The sequence below is a fragment of the Mesoplodon densirostris genome, chromosome 4 (assembly GCF_025265405.1).
Source record: "Mesoplodon densirostris isolate mMesDen1 chromosome 4, mMesDen1 primary haplotype, whole genome shotgun sequence".
In the NCBI taxonomy this organism is placed as follows: domain Eukaryota; kingdom Metazoa; phylum Chordata; class Mammalia; order Artiodactyla; family Ziphiidae; genus Mesoplodon; species Mesoplodon densirostris.
The window spans coordinates 96,752,389-96,772,897 of NC_082664.1; positions in this window are offsets into that span (position 1 = coordinate 96,752,389).

Below are 20,509 nucleotides of genomic sequence, written 5' to 3' on the forward strand. Positions count from 1 at the left end.
CATTCAACTCTAATATATAACCGAGGAACACCACTGCCAGGATGGTCTGTTTCCCTAGTTAACAGACTGGGAAAAGCAGAAATGCTGCCACTCTCTGGCAGTTACCTGCAAGAGCAGCTATAAAACCTGTGCTAAGTGTCACTTCATATGCACCAGTACTGGAGGGCTGTGAATGAAACCTGCCCTCATAATGTCTTGAGGGAGGTAATGGCCAAAATATTTCTAAATGTCACACATACTTCCCGAAAACAATTTGAAAAGGTAAGCTGTACTCACAGTTGGAAGAAAAAAAGGACATGCCAGAAAACTCAATTTCAAGGTATTATGAGACGCATGCAAATCCAACCACAAAGTGGTATCAGCTCACACTAGTCAGAATAAACTTCAGCAAAAATACTACAAACAATAAACGCTGAAGGTGTTGTGGAGAAGAGCATAACCTCAACTTTAAGTGGGACGTAGCCTGGTAAGAGCCACTAATGAGAACAGAATGGCGGTGCCTCTACAAGGTAAACATTTTGCTACCATATGATCCAGCAGGCGAACTCCTGGGCCTATAAGCTAAGAAAACAGAATTGGAAAGACACAGGCAGGCAAATGTGCATTGCTGCAGCATTACCATAGCCATGACATGGAAGCAACCAAAAAGTCCAGCAACAGATGAGTGGACAAAGAAGAACTGGTACATGTACAGACAGAATATTAGCCAAGGAAAAAAAGGACACAATGCCATTTGCAGGACCGTAGATGAGTCTAGAGGTAATCACATGACTTGTAGTAAGTCAGAAAGACACATATCGTATGATATCACTTATAGGTGTTACCTAAGAATTGATACTAGTGAAGATATTTCCACAGAGAAGGGCAATCACAGATTCATTAAACAAACTTATGGTTCACCAATGGAAAGGTGTGAGGATTGGATACATTAGGATATTGGGGTTAGCAGACATATACAAACACAGGTGAAATATATAATCACCAAACACCTACGGAACACCAAGAGAAGGCTACTCAACATTCTATGATAACATACATGGGAAAAGGATCCCAGGAAGAACAAATATACGTATATGTGTAAAAGAACCACATCTTGCACACCTACAACAAGCCAAACATTGCAATCAAACTTGCTGTGATAAAAAATAAAAATTAAATGAAAAAAAAACCAACAAGAAATAGTGAGACAAACTTAAGGGTCTTTTTCCTGGCACATTCCATTCTAAATTACAACCTAGAACACGACTTCCATTGAGGTTCTGTTGCCCTAGTCACCAGATTTGGTAAAGGAGAACTGCTGCCACCTTGTGGCCGTTTCACACAACAGCAGCTTTAATCCCAGCGCTAATGGTCAGTTGATATTCAAAAGAATTGCAGGCCTGTAAATGAGACCTGTCCTGAAAACAAATCCTGGGGTCGTATACTGACCAAAAAATTCAAAAGACCTCCATATTTCAAAACGACAGTTTCAAGAGGCATATTTTACGGACATTTGTGTTCTGCTTCTTTTTCTTTCTTTCTTTATTTTTGTTAAAAAAACGGGAATGGAAAAAGGCAACCCTCAGAATGGGAGAAAATATGTGAAAACGAATCAATGGACAAAGGTTTAATCTCCAATATATATAAACAGTTTATGCAGCTTAATATTAAAAAAAACCACTTCAAAAATGGGTAGAATATCTAAATAGACATTTCTTCAAAGGAGACCCAGAGATGGCCAAGATGCACATGAAAAGCTGCTCAACATCACTAATTATTAGAGAAAGGCAAGTCAAAACTTCAATGAGGTATCACCTCACACCTGTTAGAATGGGCATCATCAGAAAATCTACAAACTACAAATGCTGTGGAGGGTGTGGACAAATGGATCCCTCTTCCACTATTGGTGGGAATGTCAATTGATACAGTCACTAAGGAGAAGAGTATGGAGGTTCATTAAAAAAACTAAAAATACAGTTACCATATGATCCAGCAATCCCACTTCTGGGCATATACCCAGAGAAAACCATAAATCAAAAAGACACATTCACCACAATGTTCATTGCAGCACTATTTACAATAGCCAGGTCATGGAAGCAAGCTAAATGCCCACAGACAGACGAATGGATAAAGATGTGGTACATATATAAAATGGAATATTGCTCAGCCATAAAAAGGAATGAAACTGGGTCATTTGTAGAGACGTGAATGGATCTAGAGACTGTCCTACAGAGAGAAGTAAGTCAGAAAGGGAAAACCAAATATTGCGTATTAATGCATATATGTGGAAGCTAGAAAAATGGTACAGAAGAACCAGTTTTCAGGGCAGAATTAGAGACACAGGGTTAGAGAACAAACGTATGGAAATCAAGGGGGGGAAGCCATGGGGTGGTGGTGGTGGGATGAGTTGGGAGATTGGGACTGACCTGTATACATGTATATGTATAAAATAGATAACTAATAATAACCTGCTGTATAAAAAAATAAATAATATTAAATTTCAAAAATTTTAAAAACAAATACAATTTAAAAATAAAACAGAAAAATGTTCTTCCCTTCACACAGATGTATTTATATGAATGAATTATTTCCATGCTTATATCTATAAATACATAAATGAGGAATAAAATCTACCTTAAAAAAACAGAAAAATAAACAGAACCCACTAGTTATACAGAGGAACACCCTATCCGGGCACGTGCTCCAGTGGTAAACAATTCTGAAGTTGGTCAGAGGCGGAGAATTATCTCCCATGCAGCCAGCATTCCCCCCGCAAGGAGCATCCTCATTGCAAAGCTGGGGGACCGTACATAGGCGTCTGTGAGTAAACGTGAGCTGAGCCCCCAGCCAGCTGCTGCTGAACTGTTCCCACACTTCCCAGGTAAAACACCTGAATATGTACAAGGACTTGAAAGCATAGAGGAAGGGCCGTGGATCCACACCAGCGAAAGCACGCAGGCTGACTTGGTGCCTGCAGGCCTGCCAGGATGATCCTGGCCCCAGGTGCTCTTCTGAAAACTTTCCATTTCCCTGCCTGAGATATCCGTCCTGTCTTGGCCCCCACTGCTTTTTTCCTCCCTCACCTCTGCCCGCAGAGAAATTCCAGCGGAAGGTATGGGTGACCCATCCTCTTCTTTAGCAGGTGGCAGTCTGTCAACTCCTGCAGAAAGCCCAGCAGAGCCCCTCTCACACCGGGCCACCCACAAAACCATGCCCCCTCACTCCCTCCCACCAGCACAGCCCCGAGACTGCTGACGGGGCAGAGAATATGGCGTCAGGCACAGCTGCAGGGGCTGTTGCTCCCTGGAGCGGGGTTTATATTGACCTCAACCCAGGCACACCTGGGGAGGGCTGGCCGGCAGGGACAGGCTGCTCCGGTCAGCCAATCCTCACCCCTCAGTGGCTCACACTGCAGAAAATGGACCTCGCTGAAACGGCCAGTTCCAAGCAACAGGTGTGGGCTCCTGAGAGTCAGGATAGACAAGGGGCTGCGTCCCTGGCTTGTTTTCTAATCATTTTATCTGGCCCATGAGTGGGAGACAATTTCAAGAAGACCTAATCCTAATGAGAGGAGCCCAGGAGTCAGGGAGAGGAGGGGTGATGGTTGGAGACAAAGGCCTGGTGCCCCGGCTGCAGTGGAAGTCTCTGGAAGACCAGGCAGAGGGAGGCTGCACAGAGTGATGCCCAGGGTCAGAGACCTGTCGGAGCTGCTGTTTGTTAGTTCAAGTGCTGCTCTGAGGTGCTCTGTGTCAGCTCTGCGTGACAGGCGTTCTGGGGTGCCCTGCAATGAGGGCTATGTGCACGGTGCCTGTGTGCCCAGCCCTGCCATGGTACCTGCCCAGGGGAGCTCTGTATCGTGGGAGGTGCCTAAGCACGAGAGCCTCATGGGCTGCTGGGTAGTTTCACAGGTGAGCTCCATACCCTGGGAGTGGCCTGAACATGAGAACCCCATTGGCTGCTGGGGCCCTGCCCAGGTGAGCCCCATATCCTGGGAGGGGCCTGACCACGAGAGCCCCGTGGGCTGCTGGGGACCTGGTAAAGGATGTTAGGACAGTCAGTGAAGCCACCGAGGATATACATCCAGTAGTTCCTAATTCCTAGACCCTACTGGTCATTCTACCATCCACCAGGACATGGTATTCTGTGTTAGACTTCAATGATGCCTTCTTCTGTATTCCATTGGTCCCAGAAGGGCTCTGCTGCCCTAGGAACCAGACTTGGGAATGGAGAAACGCTGCCGCCTTGTGGCCATTTCCCACAACAGCAGCTTTAAACCCACTGCTAATGGTCACTAAAGTCACACTCACTGCAGGCCTGTGAATAACACGTGCCCTCAAAAACAAACATGGGGTCGAAAATTGACCCAAAAATTCAAAAGAGGGCAACCATCCAAGAAGACAATTTCAAGAGTTTAATTGTACTCTCCGTTATTTTTCTGTTTTTCTCTGCCAGAAATTTAAAAAGGCATGGAAAAATGCTAAACATTAGGAAGAATTAAAGATATGCAAATCCAAATTACAAAAACCTATCAGCTCACAGCAGTCAGAATGGCCATCAGCAAAAATTCTGCAAACCATAAATGCTGAAGCGGTTTTGGAGAAATGCCTACCCTTGCTTCAACGTGGGACATGGTAAGAGCCAGTTATGAAAACAAAAATGCCATGCCTTGTAAAGATAAATACTGAGCTACCATTCAAGCAAGCATACCCACTGCTGGGCCTATCGCCTGAGGGGATGAGACTCAAAAAGACAGGCTGGGATTCACTGGTGGCGCAGTGGATGAGAGTCCACCTGCCAGTGCAGGGGACATGGGTTCATGCCCCGAATCGGGAAGATCCCACATGCTGCGGAGTGGCTGTTTCCGTGAGCTATGGTTGCCGGGCCTGTGCATCCGGAGGCTGTGCTCTGCAATGGGAGGGTCCACGGCAGTGAGAGGCCCATGTACCACAAACAAAAGACACATGCTGGCAATCCTGCACTCCAGCAATATGTACCAAAGCCAACACATGGAAGCTACGAAAATGTCCATCAACAGAGGAATGCTCAAAGAAGTGGTCCATGAACACAATGGAATATGACTCCAATAAAAAAATATATAAATTCAATTTCTAAAACAAACATAAGTAAGGAGACATCAGCTTTCTGGGGCACATTCAACTCTAATATATAACCGAGGAACACCACTGCCAGGATGGTCTGTTTCCCTAGTTAACAGACTGGGAAAAGCAGAAATGCTGCCACTCTCTGGCAGTTACCTGCAAGAGCAGCTATAAAACCTGTGCTAAGTGTCACTTCATATGCACCAGTACTGGAGGGCTGTGAATGAAACCTGCCCTCATAATGTCTTGAGGGAGGTAATGGCCAAAATATTTCTAAATGTCACACATACTTCCCGAAAACAATTTGAAAAGGTAAGCTGTACTCACAGTTGGAAGAAAAAAAGGACATGCCAGAAAACTCAATTTCAAGGTATTATGAGACGCATGCAAATCCAACCACAAAGTGGTATCAGCTCACACTAGTCAGAATAAACTTCAGCAAAAATACTACAAACAATAAACGCTGAAGGTGTTGTGGAGAAGAGCATAACCTCAACTTTAAGTGGGACGTAGCCTGGTAAGAGCCACTAATGAGAACAGAATGGCGGTGCCTCTACAAGGTAAACATTTTGCTACCATATGATCCAGCAGGCGAACTCCTGGGCCTATAAGCTAAGAAAACAGAATTGGAAAGACACAGGCAGGCAAATGTGCATTGCTGCAGCATTACCATAGCCATGACTTGGAAGCAACCAAAAAGTCCAGCAACAGATGAGTGGACAAAGAAGAACTGGTACATGTACAGACAGAATATTAGCCAAGGAAAAAAAGGACACAATGCCATTTGCAGCACCGTAGATGAGTCTAGAGGTAATCACGTGACTTGTAGTAAGTCAGAAAGACACATATCGTATGATATCACTTATAGGTGTTACCTAAGAATTGATACTAGTGAAGATATTTCCACAGAGAAGGGCAATCACAGATTCATTAAACAAACTTATGGTTCACCAATGGAAAGGTGTGAGGATTGGATACATTAGGATATTGGGGTTAGCAGACATATACAAACACAGGTGAAATATATAATCACCAAACACCTACGGAACACCAAGAGAAGACTACTCAACATTCTGTCATAACATACATGGGAAAAGGATCCCAGGAAGAACAGACATATGTATATGTGTAAAAGAACCACATCTTGCACACCTACAACAAGCCAAACATTGCAATCAAACTTGCTGTGATAAAAAATAAAAATTAAATGAAAAAAAAACGAACAAGAAATAGTGAGACAAACTTAAGGGTCTTTTTCCTGGCACATTCCATTCTAAATTACAACCTAGAACAGGCCTTCCATTGAGGTTCTGTTGCCCTAGTCACCAGATTTGGTAAAGGAGAACTGCTGCCACCTTGTGGCCGTTTCACACAACAGCAGCTTTAATCCCAGCGCTAATGGTCAGTTGATATTCAAAAGAATTGCAGGCCTGTAAATGAGACCTGTCCTGAAAACAAATCCTGGGGTCGTATACTGACCAAAAAATTCAAAAGACCTCCATATTTCAAAACGACAGTTTCAAGAGGCATATTTTACGGACATTTGTGTTCTGCTTCTTTTTCTTTCTTTCTTTATTTTTGTTAAAAAAACGGGAATGGAAAAAGGCCACCCTCAGAATGGGAGAAAATATGTGAAAACGAATCAATGGACAAAGGTTTCATCTCCAATATATATAAACAGCTCATGCAGCTTAATATTAAAAAAAAACCACTTCAAAAATGGGTAGAATATCTAAATAGACATTTCTTCAAAGGAGACCCAGAGATGGCCAAGATGCACATGAAAAGCTGCTCAACATCACTAATTATTAGAGAAAGGCAAATCAAAACTTCAATGAGGTATCACCTCACACCTGTTAGAATGGGCATCATCAGAAAATCTACCAACTACAAATGCTGCGGAGGGTGTGGACAAATGGATCCCTCTTCCACTATTGGTGGGAATGTCAATTGATACAGTCACTAAGGAGAAGAGTATGGAGGTTCATTAAAAAAACTAAAAATACAATTACCATATGATCCAGCAATCCCACTTCTGGGCATATACCCAGAGAAAACCATAAATCAAAAAGACACATTCACCACAATGTTCATTGCAGCACTATTTACAATAGCCAGGTCATGGAAGCAAGCTAAATGCCCACAGACAGACGAATGGATAAAGATGTGGTACATATATAAAATGGAATATTGCTCAGCCATAAAAAGGAATGAAACTGGGTCATTTGTAGAGACGTGAATGGATCTAGAGACTGTCCTACAGAGAGAAGTAAGTCAGAAAGGGAAAACCAAATATTGCGTATTAATGCATATATGTGGAAGCTCGAAAAATGGTACAGATGAACCAGTTTGCAGGGCAGAATTAGAGACACAGGGTTAGAGAACAAACGTATGGAAATCAAGGGGGGGAAGCCATGGGGTGGTGGTGGTGGGATGAGTTGGGAGATTGGGACTGACCTGTATACATGTATATGTATAAAATAGATAACTAATAATAACCTGCTGTATAAAAAAATAAATAATATTAAATTTCAAAAATTTTAAAAACAAATAAAATTTAAAAATAAAGCAGAAAAATGTTCTTCCCTTCACACAGATGTATTTATATGAATGAATTATTTCCATGCTTATATCTATAAATACATAAATGAGGAATAAAATCTACCTTGAAAAAAACAGAAAAAATAAACAGAACCCACTAGTTATACAGAGGAACACCCTATGAGGGCACTTTCTCCAGTGGTAAACAATTCTGACGTTGGTCAGAGGTGGAGAATTATCTCCCATGCAGCCAGCAGTCCCCCCGCAAGGAGCGTCCTCATTGCAAAGCTGGGGGACCGTACATAGGCGTCTGTGAGTAAACGTGAGCTGAGCCCCCAGCCAGCTGCTGCTGAACTGTTCCCACACTTCCCAGGTAAAACACCTGAATATGTACAAGGACTTGAAAGCATAGAGGAAGGGCCGTGGATCCACACCAGCGAAAACACGCAGGCTGACTTGGTGCCTGCAGGCCTGCCAGGATGATCCTGGCCCCAGGTGCTCTTCTGAAAACTTTCCATTTCCCTGCCTGAGATATCCGTCCTGTCTTGGCCCCCACTGCTTTTTTCCTCCCTCACCTCTGCCCGCAGAGAAATTCCAGCGGAAGGTATGGGTGACCCATCCTCTTCTTTAGCAGGTGGCAGAATGGCAACTCCTGCAGAAAGTCCAGCAGAGCCCCTCTCACACCGGGCCACCCACAAAACCATGCCCCCTCACTCCCTCCCACCAGCACAGCCCCGAGACTGCTGACGGGGCAGAGAATATGGCGTCAGGCACAGCTGCAGGGGCTGTTGCTCCCTGGAGCGGGGTTTATATTGACCTCAACCCAGGCACACCTGGGGAGGGCTGGCCGGCAGGGACAGGCTGCTCCGGTCAGCCAATCCTCACCCCTCAGTGGCTCACACTGCAGAAAATGGACCTCGCTGAAACGGCCAGTTCCAAGGAACAGGTGTGGGCTCCTGAGAGTCAGGATAGACAAGGGGATGCATCCCTGGCTTGTTTTCTAATCATTTTATCTGGCCCATGAGTGGGAGACAATTTCAAGAAGACCTAATCCTAATGAGAGGAGCCCAGGAGTCAGGGAGAGGAGGGGTGATGGATGGAGACAAAGGTCTGGTGCCCCAGTTGCAGTGGAAGTCTCTGGAAGACCAGGCAGAGGGAGGCTGCACAGAGTGATGCCCAGGGTCAGAGACCTGTCACAGCTGCTGTTTGTTAGTTCAAGTGCTGCTCTGAGGTGCTCTGTGTCAGCTCTGCGTGACAGGCGTTCTGGGGTGCCCTGCAATGAGGGCTATGTGCACGGTGCCTGTGTGCCCAGCCCTGCCATGGTACCTGCCCAGGGGAGCTCTGTATCGTGGGAGGTGCCTAAGCACGAGAGCCTCATGGGCTGCTGGGTAGTTTCACAGGTGAGCTCCATACCCTGGGAGTGGCCTGAACATGAGAACCCCATTGGCTGCTGGGGCCCTGCCCAGGTGAGCCCCATATCCTGGGAGGGGCCTGACCACGAGAGCCCCGTGGGCTGCTGGAGACCTGGTAAAGGATGTTAGGACAGTCAGTGAAGCCACCGAGGATATACATCCAGTAGTTCCTAATTCCTAGACCCTACTGGTCATTCTACCATCCACCAGGACATGGTATTCTGTGTTAGACTTCAATGATGCCTTCTTCTGTATTCCATTGGTCCCAGAAAGGCTCTGCTGCCCTAGGAACCAGACTTGGGAATGGAGAAACGCTGCCGCCTTGTGGCCATTTCCCACAACAGCAGCTTTAAACCCACTGCTAATGGTCACTAAAGTCACACTCACTGCAGGCCTGTGAATAACACGTGCCCTCAAAAACAAACATGGGGTCGAAAATTGACCCAAAAATTCAAAAGAGGGCAACCATCCAAGAAGACAATTTCAAGAGTTTAATTGTACTCTCCGTTATTTTTCTGTTTTTCTCTGCCAGAAATTTAAAAAGGCATGGAAAAATGCTAAACATTAGGAAGAATTAAAGATATGCAAATCCAAATTACAAAAACCTATCAGCTCACAGCAGTCAGAATGGCCATCAGCAAAAACTTCTGCAAACCATAAATGCTGAAGGGGTTTTGGAGAAATGCCTACCCTTGCTTCAACGTGGGACATGGTAAGAGCCAGTTATGAAAACAAAAATGCCATGCCTTGTAAAGATAAATACTGAGCTACCATTCAAGCAAGCATACCCACTGCTGGGCCTATCGTCTGAGGGGATGAGAATCAAAAAGACAGGCTGGGATTCACTGGTGGCGCAGTGGATGAGAGTCCGCCTGCCAGTGCAGGGGACATGGGTTCATGACCCGAATCGGGAAGATCCGACATGCTGCGGAGCGGCTGTTTCCGTGAGCTATGGCTGCCGGGCCTGCGCATCCGGAGGCTGTGCTCTGCAATGGGAGGGTCCACAGCAGTGAGAGGCCCATGTACCACAAAAAAAAGACACATGCTGGCAATCCTGCACTCCAGCAATATTTACCAAAGCCAACACATGGAAGCTACGAAAATGTCCATCAACAGAGGAATGCTCAAAGAAGAAGTGGTCCATGAACACAATGGAATATGACTCCAATAAAAAAAATATATAAATTCAATTTCTAAAACAAACATAAGTAAGGAGACATCAGCTTTCTGGGGCACATTCAACTCTAATATATAACCGAGGAACACCACTGCCAGGATGGTCTGTTTCCCTAGTTAACAGACTGGGAAAAGCAGAAATGCTGCCACCCTCTGGCAGTTACCTGCAAGAGCAGCTATAAAACCTGTGCTAAGTGTCACTTCATATGCACCAGTACTGGAGGGCTGTGAATGAAACCTGCCCTCATAATGTCTTGAGGGAAGTAATGGCCAAAATATTTCTAAATGTCACACATACTTCCCGAAAACAATTTGAAGAGGTAAGCTGTACTCACAGTTGGAAGAAAAAAAGGACATGCCAGAAAACTCAATTTCAAGGTATTATGAGACGCATGCAAATCCAACCACAAAGTGGTATCAGCTCACACTAGTCAGAATAAACTTCAGCAAAAATACTACAAACAATAAACGCTGAAGGTGTTGTGGAGAAGAGCATAACCTCAACTTTAAGTGGGACGTAGCCTGGTAAGAGCCACTAATGAGAACAGAATGGCGGTGCCTCTACAAGGTAAACATTTTGCTACCATATGATCCAGCAGGCGAACTCCTGGGCCTATAAGCTAAGAAAACAGAATTGGAAAGACACAGGCAGGCAAATGTGCATTGCTGCAGCATTACCATAGCCATGACTTGGAAGCAACCAAAAAGTCCAGCAACAGATGAGTGGACAAAGAAGAACTGGTACATGTACAGACAGAATATTAGCCAAGGAAAAAAAGGACACAATGCCATTTGCAGCACCGTAGATGAGTCTAGAGGTAATCACGTGACTTGTAGTAAGTCAGAAAGACACATATCGTATGATATCACTTATAGGTGTTACCTAAGAATTGATACTAGTGAAGATATTTCCACAGAGAAGGGCAATCACAGATTCATTAAACAAACTTATGGTTCACCAATGGAAAGGTGTGAGGATTGGATACATTAGGATATTGGGGTTAGCAGACATATACAAACACAGGTGAAATATATAATCACCAAACACCTACGGAACACCAAGAGAAGACTACTCAACATTCTGTCATAACATACATGGGAAAAGGATCCCAGGAAGAACAGACATATGTATATGTGTAAAAGAACCACATCTTGCACACCTACAACAAGCCAAACATTGCAATCAAACTTGCTGTGATAAAAAATAAAAATTAAGTGAAAAAAATAAACGAACAAGAAATAGTGAGACAAACTTAAGGGTCTTTTTCCTGGCACATTCCATTCTAAATTACAACCTAGAACATGACTTCCATTGAGGTTCTGTTGCCCTAGTCACCAGATTTGGTAAAGGAGAACTGCTGCCACCTTGTGGCCGTTTCACACAACAGCAGCTTTAATCCCAGCGCTAATGGTCAGTTGATATTCAAAAGAATTGCAGGCCTGTAAATGAGACCTGTCCTGAAAACAAATCCTGGGGTCGTATACTGACCAAAAAATTCAAAAGACCTCCATATTTCAAAACGACAGTTTCAAGAGGCATATTTTACGGACATTTGTGTTCTACTTCTTTTTCTTTCTTTCTTTATTTTTGTTAAAAAAACGGGAATGGAAAAAGGCCACCCTCAGAATGGGAGAAAATATGTGAAAACGAATCAATGGACAAAGGTTTCATCTCCAATATATATAAACAGCTCATGCAGCTTAATATTAAAAAAAAACCACTTCAAAAATGGGTAGAATATCTAAATAGACATTTCTTCAAAGGAGACCCAGAGATGGCCAAGATGCACATGAAAAGCTGCTCAACATCACTAATTATTAGAGAAAGGCAAATCAAAACTTCAATGAGGTATCACCTCACACCTGTTAGAATGGGCATCATCAGAAAATCTACAAACTACAAATGCTGTGGAGGGTGTGGACAAATGCATCCCTCTTCCACTATTGGTGGGAATGTCAATTGATACAGTCACTAAGGAGAAGAGTATGGAGGTTCATTAAAAAAACTAAAAATACAGTTACCATATGATCCAGCAATCCCACTTCTGGGCATATACCCAGAGAAAACCATAAATCAAAAAGACACATTCACCACAATGTTCATTGCAGCACTATTTACAATAGCCAGGTCATGGAAGCAAGCTAAATGCCCACAGACAGACGAATGGATAAAGATGTGGTACATATATAAAATGGAATATTGCTCAGCCATAAAAAGGAATGAAACTGGGTCATTTGTAGAGACGTGAATGGATCTAGAGACTGTCCTACAGAGAGAAGTAAGTCAGAAAGAGAAAACCAAATATTGCGTATTAATGCATATATGTGGAAGCTAGAAAAATGGTACAGATGAACCAGTTTGCAGGGCAGAATTAGAGACACAGGGTTAGAGAACAAACGTATGGAAATCAAGGTGGGGAAGCCATGGGGTGGTGGTGGTGGGATGAGTTGGGAGATTGGGACTGACCTGTATACATGTATATGTATAAAATAGATAACTAATAATAACCTGCTGTATAAAAAATAAATAATATTAAATTTCAAAAATTTTAAAAACAAATAAAATTTAAAAATAAAACAGAAAAATGTTCTTCCCTTCACACAGATGTATTTATATGAATGAATTATTTCCATGCTTATCTCTATAAATACATAAATGAGGAATAAAATCTACCTTAAAAAACAGAAAAAATAAACAGAACCCACTAGTTATACAGAGGAACAGCCTATCAGGGCACTTGCTCCAGTGGTAAACAATTCTGAAGTTGGTCAGAGGCGGAGAATTATCTCCCATGCAGCCAGCATTCCCCCCACAAGGAGCGTCCTCATTGCAAAGCTGGGGGACCGTACATAGGCGTCTGTGAGTAAACGTGAGCTGAGCCCCCAGCCAGCTGCTGCTGAACTGTTCCCACACTTCCCAGGTAAAACACCTGAATATGTACAAGGACTTGAAAGCATAGAGGAAGGGCCGTGGATCCACACCAGCGAAAGCACGCAGGCTGACTTGGTGCCTGCAGGCCTGCCAGGATGATCCTGGCCCCAGGTGCTCTTCTGAAAACTTTCCATTTCCCTGCCTGAGATATCCGTCCTGTCTTGGCCCCCACTGCTTTTTTCCTCCCTCACCTCTGCCCGCAGAGAAATTCCAGCGGAAGGTATGGGTGACCCATCCTCTTCTTTAGCAGGTGGCAGAATGGCAACTCCTGCAGAAAGTCCAGCAGAGCCCCTCTCACACCGGGCCACCCACAAAACCGTGCCCCCTCACTCCCTCCCACCAGCACATCCCCGAGACTGCTGACAGGGCAGAGAATATGGCGTCAGGCACAGCTGCAGGGGCTGTTGCTCCCTGGAGCGGGGTTTATATTGACCTCAACCCAGGCACACCTGGGGAGGGCTGGCCGGCAGGGACAGGCTGCTCCGGTCAGCCAATCCTCACCCCTCAGTGGCTCACACTGCAGAAAATGGACCTCGCTGAAACGGCCAGTTCCAAGGAACAGGTGTGGGCTCCTGAGAGTCAGGATAGACAAGGGGATGCATCCCTGGCTTGTTTTCTAATCATTTTATCTGGCCCATGAGTGGGAGACAATTTCAAGAAGACCTAATCCTAATGAGAGGAGCCCAGGAGTCAGGGAGAGGAGGGGTGATGGATGGAGACAAAGGTCTGGTGCCCCAGTTGCAGTGGAAGTCTCTGGAAGACCAGGCAGAGGGAGGCTGCACAGAGTGATGCCCAGGGTCAGAGACCTGTCACAGCTGCTGTTTGTTAGTTCAAGTGCTGCTCTGAGGTGCTCTGTGTCAGCTCTGCGTGACAGGCGTTCTGGGGTGCCCTGCAATGAGGGCTATGTGCACGGTGCCTGTGTGCCCAGCCCTGCCATGGTACCTGCCCAGGGGAGCTCTGTATCGTGGGAGGTGCCTAAGCACGAGAGCCTCATGGGCTGCTGGGTAGTTTCACAGGTGAGCTCCATACCCTGGGAGTGGCCTGAACATGAGAACCCCATTGGCTGCTGGGGCCCTGCCCAGGTGAGCCCCATATCCTGGGAGGGGCCTGACCACGAGAGCCCCGTGGGCTGCTGGGGACCTGGTAAAGGATGTTAGGACAGTCAGTGAAGCCACCGAGGATATACATCCAGTAGTTCCTAATTCCTAGACCCTACTGGTCATTCTACCATCCACCAGGACATGGTATTCTGTGTTAGACTTCAATGATGCCTTCTTCTGTATTCCATTGGTCCCAGAAAGGCTCTGCTGCCCTAGGAACCAGACTTGGGAATGGAGAAACGCTGCCGCCTTGTGGCCATTTCCCACAACAGCAGCTTTAAACCCACTGCTAATGGTCACTAAAGTCACACTCACTGCAGGCCTGTGAATAACACGTGCCCTCAAAAACAAACATGGGGTCGAAAATTGACCCAAAAATTCAAAAGAGGGCAACCATCCAAGAAGACAATTTCAAGAGTTTAATTGTACTCTCCGTTATTTTTCTGTTTTTCTCTGCCAGAAATTTAAAAAGGCATGGAAAAATGCTAAACATTAGGAAGAATTAAAGATATGCAAATCCAAATTACAAAAACCTATCAGCTCACAGCAGTCAGAATGGCCATCAGCAAAAACTTCTGCAAACCATAAATGCTGAAGGGGTTTTGGAGAAATGCCTACCCTTGCTTCAACGTGGGACATGGTAAGAGCCAGTTATGAAAACAAAAATGCCATGCCTTGTAAAGATAAATACTGAGCTACCATTCAAGCAAGCATACCCACTGCTGGGCCTATCGCCTGAGGGGATGAGAATCAAAAAGACAGGCTGGGATTCACTGGTGGCGCAGTGGATGAGAGTCCGCCTGCCAGTGCAGGGGACATGGGTTCATGACCCGAATCGGGAAGATCCGACATGCTGCGGAGCGGCTGTTTCCGTGAGCTATGGCTGCCGGGCCTGCGCATCCGGAGGCTGTGCTCTGCAATGGGAGGGTCCACGGCAGTGAGAGGCCCATGTACCACAAAAAAAAGACACATGCTGGCAATCCTGCACTCCAGCAATATTTACCAAAGCCAACACATGGAAGCTACGAAAATGTCCATCAACAGAGGAATGCTCAAAGAAGAAGTGGTCCATGAACACAATGGAATATGACTCCAATAAAAAAAATATATAAATTCAATTTCTAAAACAAACATAAGTAAGGAGACATCAGCTTTCTGGGGCACATTCAACTCTAATATATAACCGAGGAACACCACTGCCAGGATGGTCTGTTTCCCTAGTTAACAGACTGGGAAAAGCAGAAATGCTGCCACCCTCTGGCAGTTACCTGCAAGAGCAGCTATAAAACCTGTGCTAAGTGTCACTTCATATGCACCAGTACTGGAGGGCTGTGAATGAAACCTGCCCTCATAATGTCTTGAGGGAAGTAATGGCCAAAATATTTCTAAATGTCACACATACTTCCCGAAAACAATTTGAAGAGGTAAGCTGTACTCACAGTTGGAAGAAAAAAAGGACATGCCAGAAAACTCAATTTCAAGGTATTATGAGACGCATGCAAATCCAACCACAAAGTGGTATCAGCTCACACTAGTCAGAATAAACTTCAGCAAAAATACTACAAACAATAAACGCTGAAGGTGTTGTGGAGAAGAGCATAACCTCAACTTTAAGTGGGACGTAGCCTGGTAAGAGCCACTAATGAGAACAGAATGGCGGTGCCTCTACAAGGTAAACATTTTGCTACCATATGATCCAGCAGGCGAACTCCTGGGCCTATAAGCTAAGAAAACAGAATTGGAAAGACACAGGCAGGCAAATGTGCATTGCTGCAGCATTACCATAGCCATGACTTGGAAGCAACCAAAAAGTCCAGCAACAGATGAGTGGACAAAGAAGAACTGGTACATGTACAGACAGAATATTAGCCAAGGAAAAAAAGGACACAATGCCATTTGCAGCACCGTAGATGAGTCTAGAGGTAATCACGTGACTTGTAGTAAGTCAGAAAGACACATATCGTATGATATCACTTATAGGTGTTACCTAAGAATTGATACTAGTGAAGATATTTCCACAGAGAAGGGCAATCACAGATTCATTAAACAAACTTATGGTTCACCAATGGAAAGGTGTGAGGATTGGATACATTAGGATATTGGGGTTAGCAGACATATACAAACACAGGTGAAATATATAATCACCAAACACCTACGGAACACCAAGAGAAGACTACTCAACATTCTGTCATAACATACATGGGAAAAGGATCCCAGGAAGAACAGACATATGTATATGTGTAAAAGAACCACATCTTGCACACCTACAACAAGCCAAACATTGCAATGAAACTTGCTGTGATAAAAAATAAAAATTAAGTGAAAAAAATAAACGAACAAGAAATAGTGAGACAAACTTAAGGGTCTTTTTCCTGGCACATTCCATTCTAAATTACAACCTAGAACATGACTTCCATTGAGGTTCTGTTGCCCTAGTCACCAGATTTGGTAAAGGAGAACTGCTGCCACCTTGTGGCCGTTTCACACAACAGCAGCTTTAATCCCAGCGCTAATGGTCAGTTGATATTCAAAAGAATTGCAGGCCTGTAAATGAGACCTGTCCTGAAAACAAATCCTGGGGTCGTATACTGACCAAAAAATTCAAAAGACCTCCATATTTCAAAACGACAGTTTCAAGAGGCATATTTTACGGACATTTGTGTTCTACTTCTTTTTCTTTCTTTCTTTATTTTTGTTAAAAAAACGGGAATGGAAAAAGGCCACCCTCAGAATGGGAGAAAATATGTGAAAACGAATCAATGGACAAAGGTTTCATCTCCAATATATATAAACAGCTCATGCAGCTTAATATTAAAAAAAAACCACTTCAAAAATGGGTAGAATATCTAAATAGACATTTCTTCAAAGGAGACCCAGAGATGGCCAAGATGCACATGAAAAGCTGCTCAACATCACTAATTATTAGAGAAAGGCAAATCAAAACTTCAATGAGGTATCACCTCACACCTGTTAGAATGGGCATCATCAGAAAATCTACAAACTACAAATGCTGTGGAGGGTGTGGACAAATGCATCCCTCTTCCACTATTGGTGGGAATGTCAATTGATACAGTCACTAAGGAGAAGAGTATGGAGGTTCATTAAAAAAACTAAAAATACAGTTACCATATGATCCAGCAATCCCACTTCTGGGCATATACCCAGAGAAAACCATAAATCAAAAAGACACATTCACCACAATGTTCATTGCAGCACTATTTACAATAGCCAGGTCATGGAAGCAAGCTAAATGCCCACAGACAGACGAATGGATAAAGATGTGGTACATATATAAAATGGAATATTGCTCAGCCATAAAAAGGAATGAAACTGGGTCATTTGTAGAGACGTGAATGGATCTAGAGACTGTCCTACAGAGAGAAGTAAGTCAGAAAGAGAAAACCAAATATTGCGTATTAATGCATATATGTGGAAGCTAGAAAAATGGTACAGATGAACCAGTTTTCAGGGCAGAATTAGAGACACAGGGTTAGAGAACAAACGTATGGAAATCAAGGTGGGGAAGCCATGGGGTGGTGGTGGTGGGATGAGTTGGGAGATTGGGACTGACCTGTATACATGTATATGTATAAAATAGATAACTAATAATAACCTGCTGTATAAAAAATAAATAATATTAAATTTCAAAAATTTTAAAAACAAATAAAATTTAAAAATAAAACAGAAAAATGTTCTTCCCTTCACACAGATGTATTTATATGAATGAATTATTTCCATGCTTATCTCTATAAATACATAAATGAGGAATAAAATCTACCTTAAAAAACAGAAAAAATAAACAGAACCCACTAGTTATACAGAGGAACAGCCTATCAGGGCACTTGCTCCAGTGGTAAACAATTCTGAAGTTGGTCAGAGGCGGAGAATTATCTCCCATGCAGCCAGCATTCCCCCCACAAGGAGCGTCCTCATTGCAAAGCTGGGGGACCGTACATAGGCGTCTGTGAGTAAACGTGAGCTGAGCCCCCAGCCAGCTGCTGCTGAACTGTTCCCACACTTCCCAGGTAAAACACCTGAATATGTACAAGGACTTGAAAGCATAGAGGAAGGGCCGTGGATCCACACCAGCGAAAGCACGCAGGCTGACTTGGTGCCTGCAGGCCTGCCAGGATGATCCTGGCCCCAGGTGCTCTTCTGAAAACTTTCCATTTCCCTGCCTGAGATATCCGTCCTGTCTTGGCCCCCACTGCTTTTTTCCTCCCTCACCTCTGCCCGCAGAGAAATTCCAGCGGAAGGTATGGGTGACCCATCCTCTTCTTTAGCAGGTGGCAGAATGGCAACTCCTGCAGAAAGTCCAGCAGAGCCCCTCTCACACCGGGCCACCCACAAAACCGTGCCCCCTCACTCCCTCCCACCAGCACATCCCCGAGACTGCTGACAGGGCAGAGAATATGGCGTCAGGCACAGCTGCAGGGGCTGTTGCTCCCTGGAGCGGGGTTTATATTGACCTCAACCCAGGCACACCTGGGGAGGGCTGGCCGGCAGGGACAGGCTGCTCCGGTCAGCCAATCCTCACCCCTCAGTGGCTCACACTGCAGAAAATGGACCTCGCTGAAACGGCCAGTTCCAAGGAACAGGTGTGGGCTCCTGAGAGTCAGGATAGACAAGGGGATGCATCCCTGGCTTGTTTTCTAATCATTTTATCTGGCCCATGAGTGGGAGACAATTTCAAGAAGACCTAATCCTAATGAGAGGAGCCCAGGAGTCAGGGAGAGGAGGGGTGATGGATGGAGACAAAGGTCTGGTGCCCCAGTTGCAGTGGAAGTCTCTGGAAGACCAGGCAGAGGGAGGCTGCACAGAGTGATGCCCAGGGTCAGAGACCTGTCACAGCTGCTGTTTGTTAGTTCAAGTGCTGCTCTGAGGTGCTCTGTGTCAGCTCTGCGTGACAGGCGTTCTGGGGTGCCCTGCAATGAGGGCTATGTGCACGGTGCCTGTGTGCCCAGCCCTGCCATGGTACCTGCCCAGGGGAGCTCTGTATCGTGGGAGGTGCCTAAGCACGAGAGCCTCATGGGCTGCTGGGTAGTTTCACAGGTGAGCTCCATACCCTGGGAGTGGCCTGAACATGAGAACCCCATTGGCTGCTGGGGCCCTGCCCAGGTGAGCCCCATATCCTGGGAGGGGCCTGACCACGAGAGCCCCGTGGGCTGCTGGGGACCTGGTAAAGGATGTTAGGACAGTCAGTGAAGCCACCGAGGATATACATCCAGTAGTTCCTAATTCCTAGACCCTACTGGTCATTCTACCATCCACCAGGACATGGTATTCTGTGTTAGACTTCAATGATGCCTTCTTCTGTATTCCATTGGTCCCAGAAAGGCTCTGCTGCCCTAGGAACCAGACTTGGGAATGGAGAAACGCTGCCGCCTTGTGGCCATTTCCCACAACAGCAGCTTTAAACCCACTGCTAATGGTCACTAAAGTCACACTCACTGCAGGCCTGTGAATAACACGTGCCCTCAAAAACAAACATGGGGTCGAAAATTGACCCAAAAATTCAAAAGAGGGCAACCATCCAAGAAGACAATTTCAAGAGTTTAATTGTACTCTCCGTTATTTTTCTGTTTTTCTCTGCCAGAAATTTAAAAAGGCATGGAAAAATGCTAAACATTAGGAAGAATTAAAGATATGCAAATCCAAATTACAAAAACCTATCAGCTCACAGCAGTCAGAATGGCCATCAGCAAAAATTCTGCAAACCATAAATGCTGAAGGGGTTTTGGAGAAATGCCTACCCTTGCTTCAACGTGGGACATGGTAAGAGCCAGTTATGAAAACAAAAATGCCATGCCTTGTAAAGATAAATACTGAGCTACCATTCAAGCAAGCATACCCACTGCTGGGCCTATCGCCTGAGGGGATGAGAATCAAAAAGACAGGCTGGGATTCACTGGTGGCGCAGTGGATGAGAGTCCGCCTGCCAGTGCAGGGGACATGGGTTCATGACCCGAATCGGGAAGATCCGACATGCTGCGGAGCGGCTGTTTCCGTGAGCTATGGCTGCCGGGCCTGCGCATCCGGAGGCTGTGCTCTGCAATGGGAGGGTCCACGGCAGTGAGAGGCCCATGTACCACAAAAAAAAGACACATGCTGGCAATCCTGCACTCCAGCAATATTTACCAAAGCCAACACATGGAAGCTACGAAAATGTCCATCAACAGAGGAATGCTCAAAGAAGAAGTGGTCCATGAACACAATGGAATATGACTCCAATAAAAAAAATATATAAATTCAATTTCTAAAACAAACATA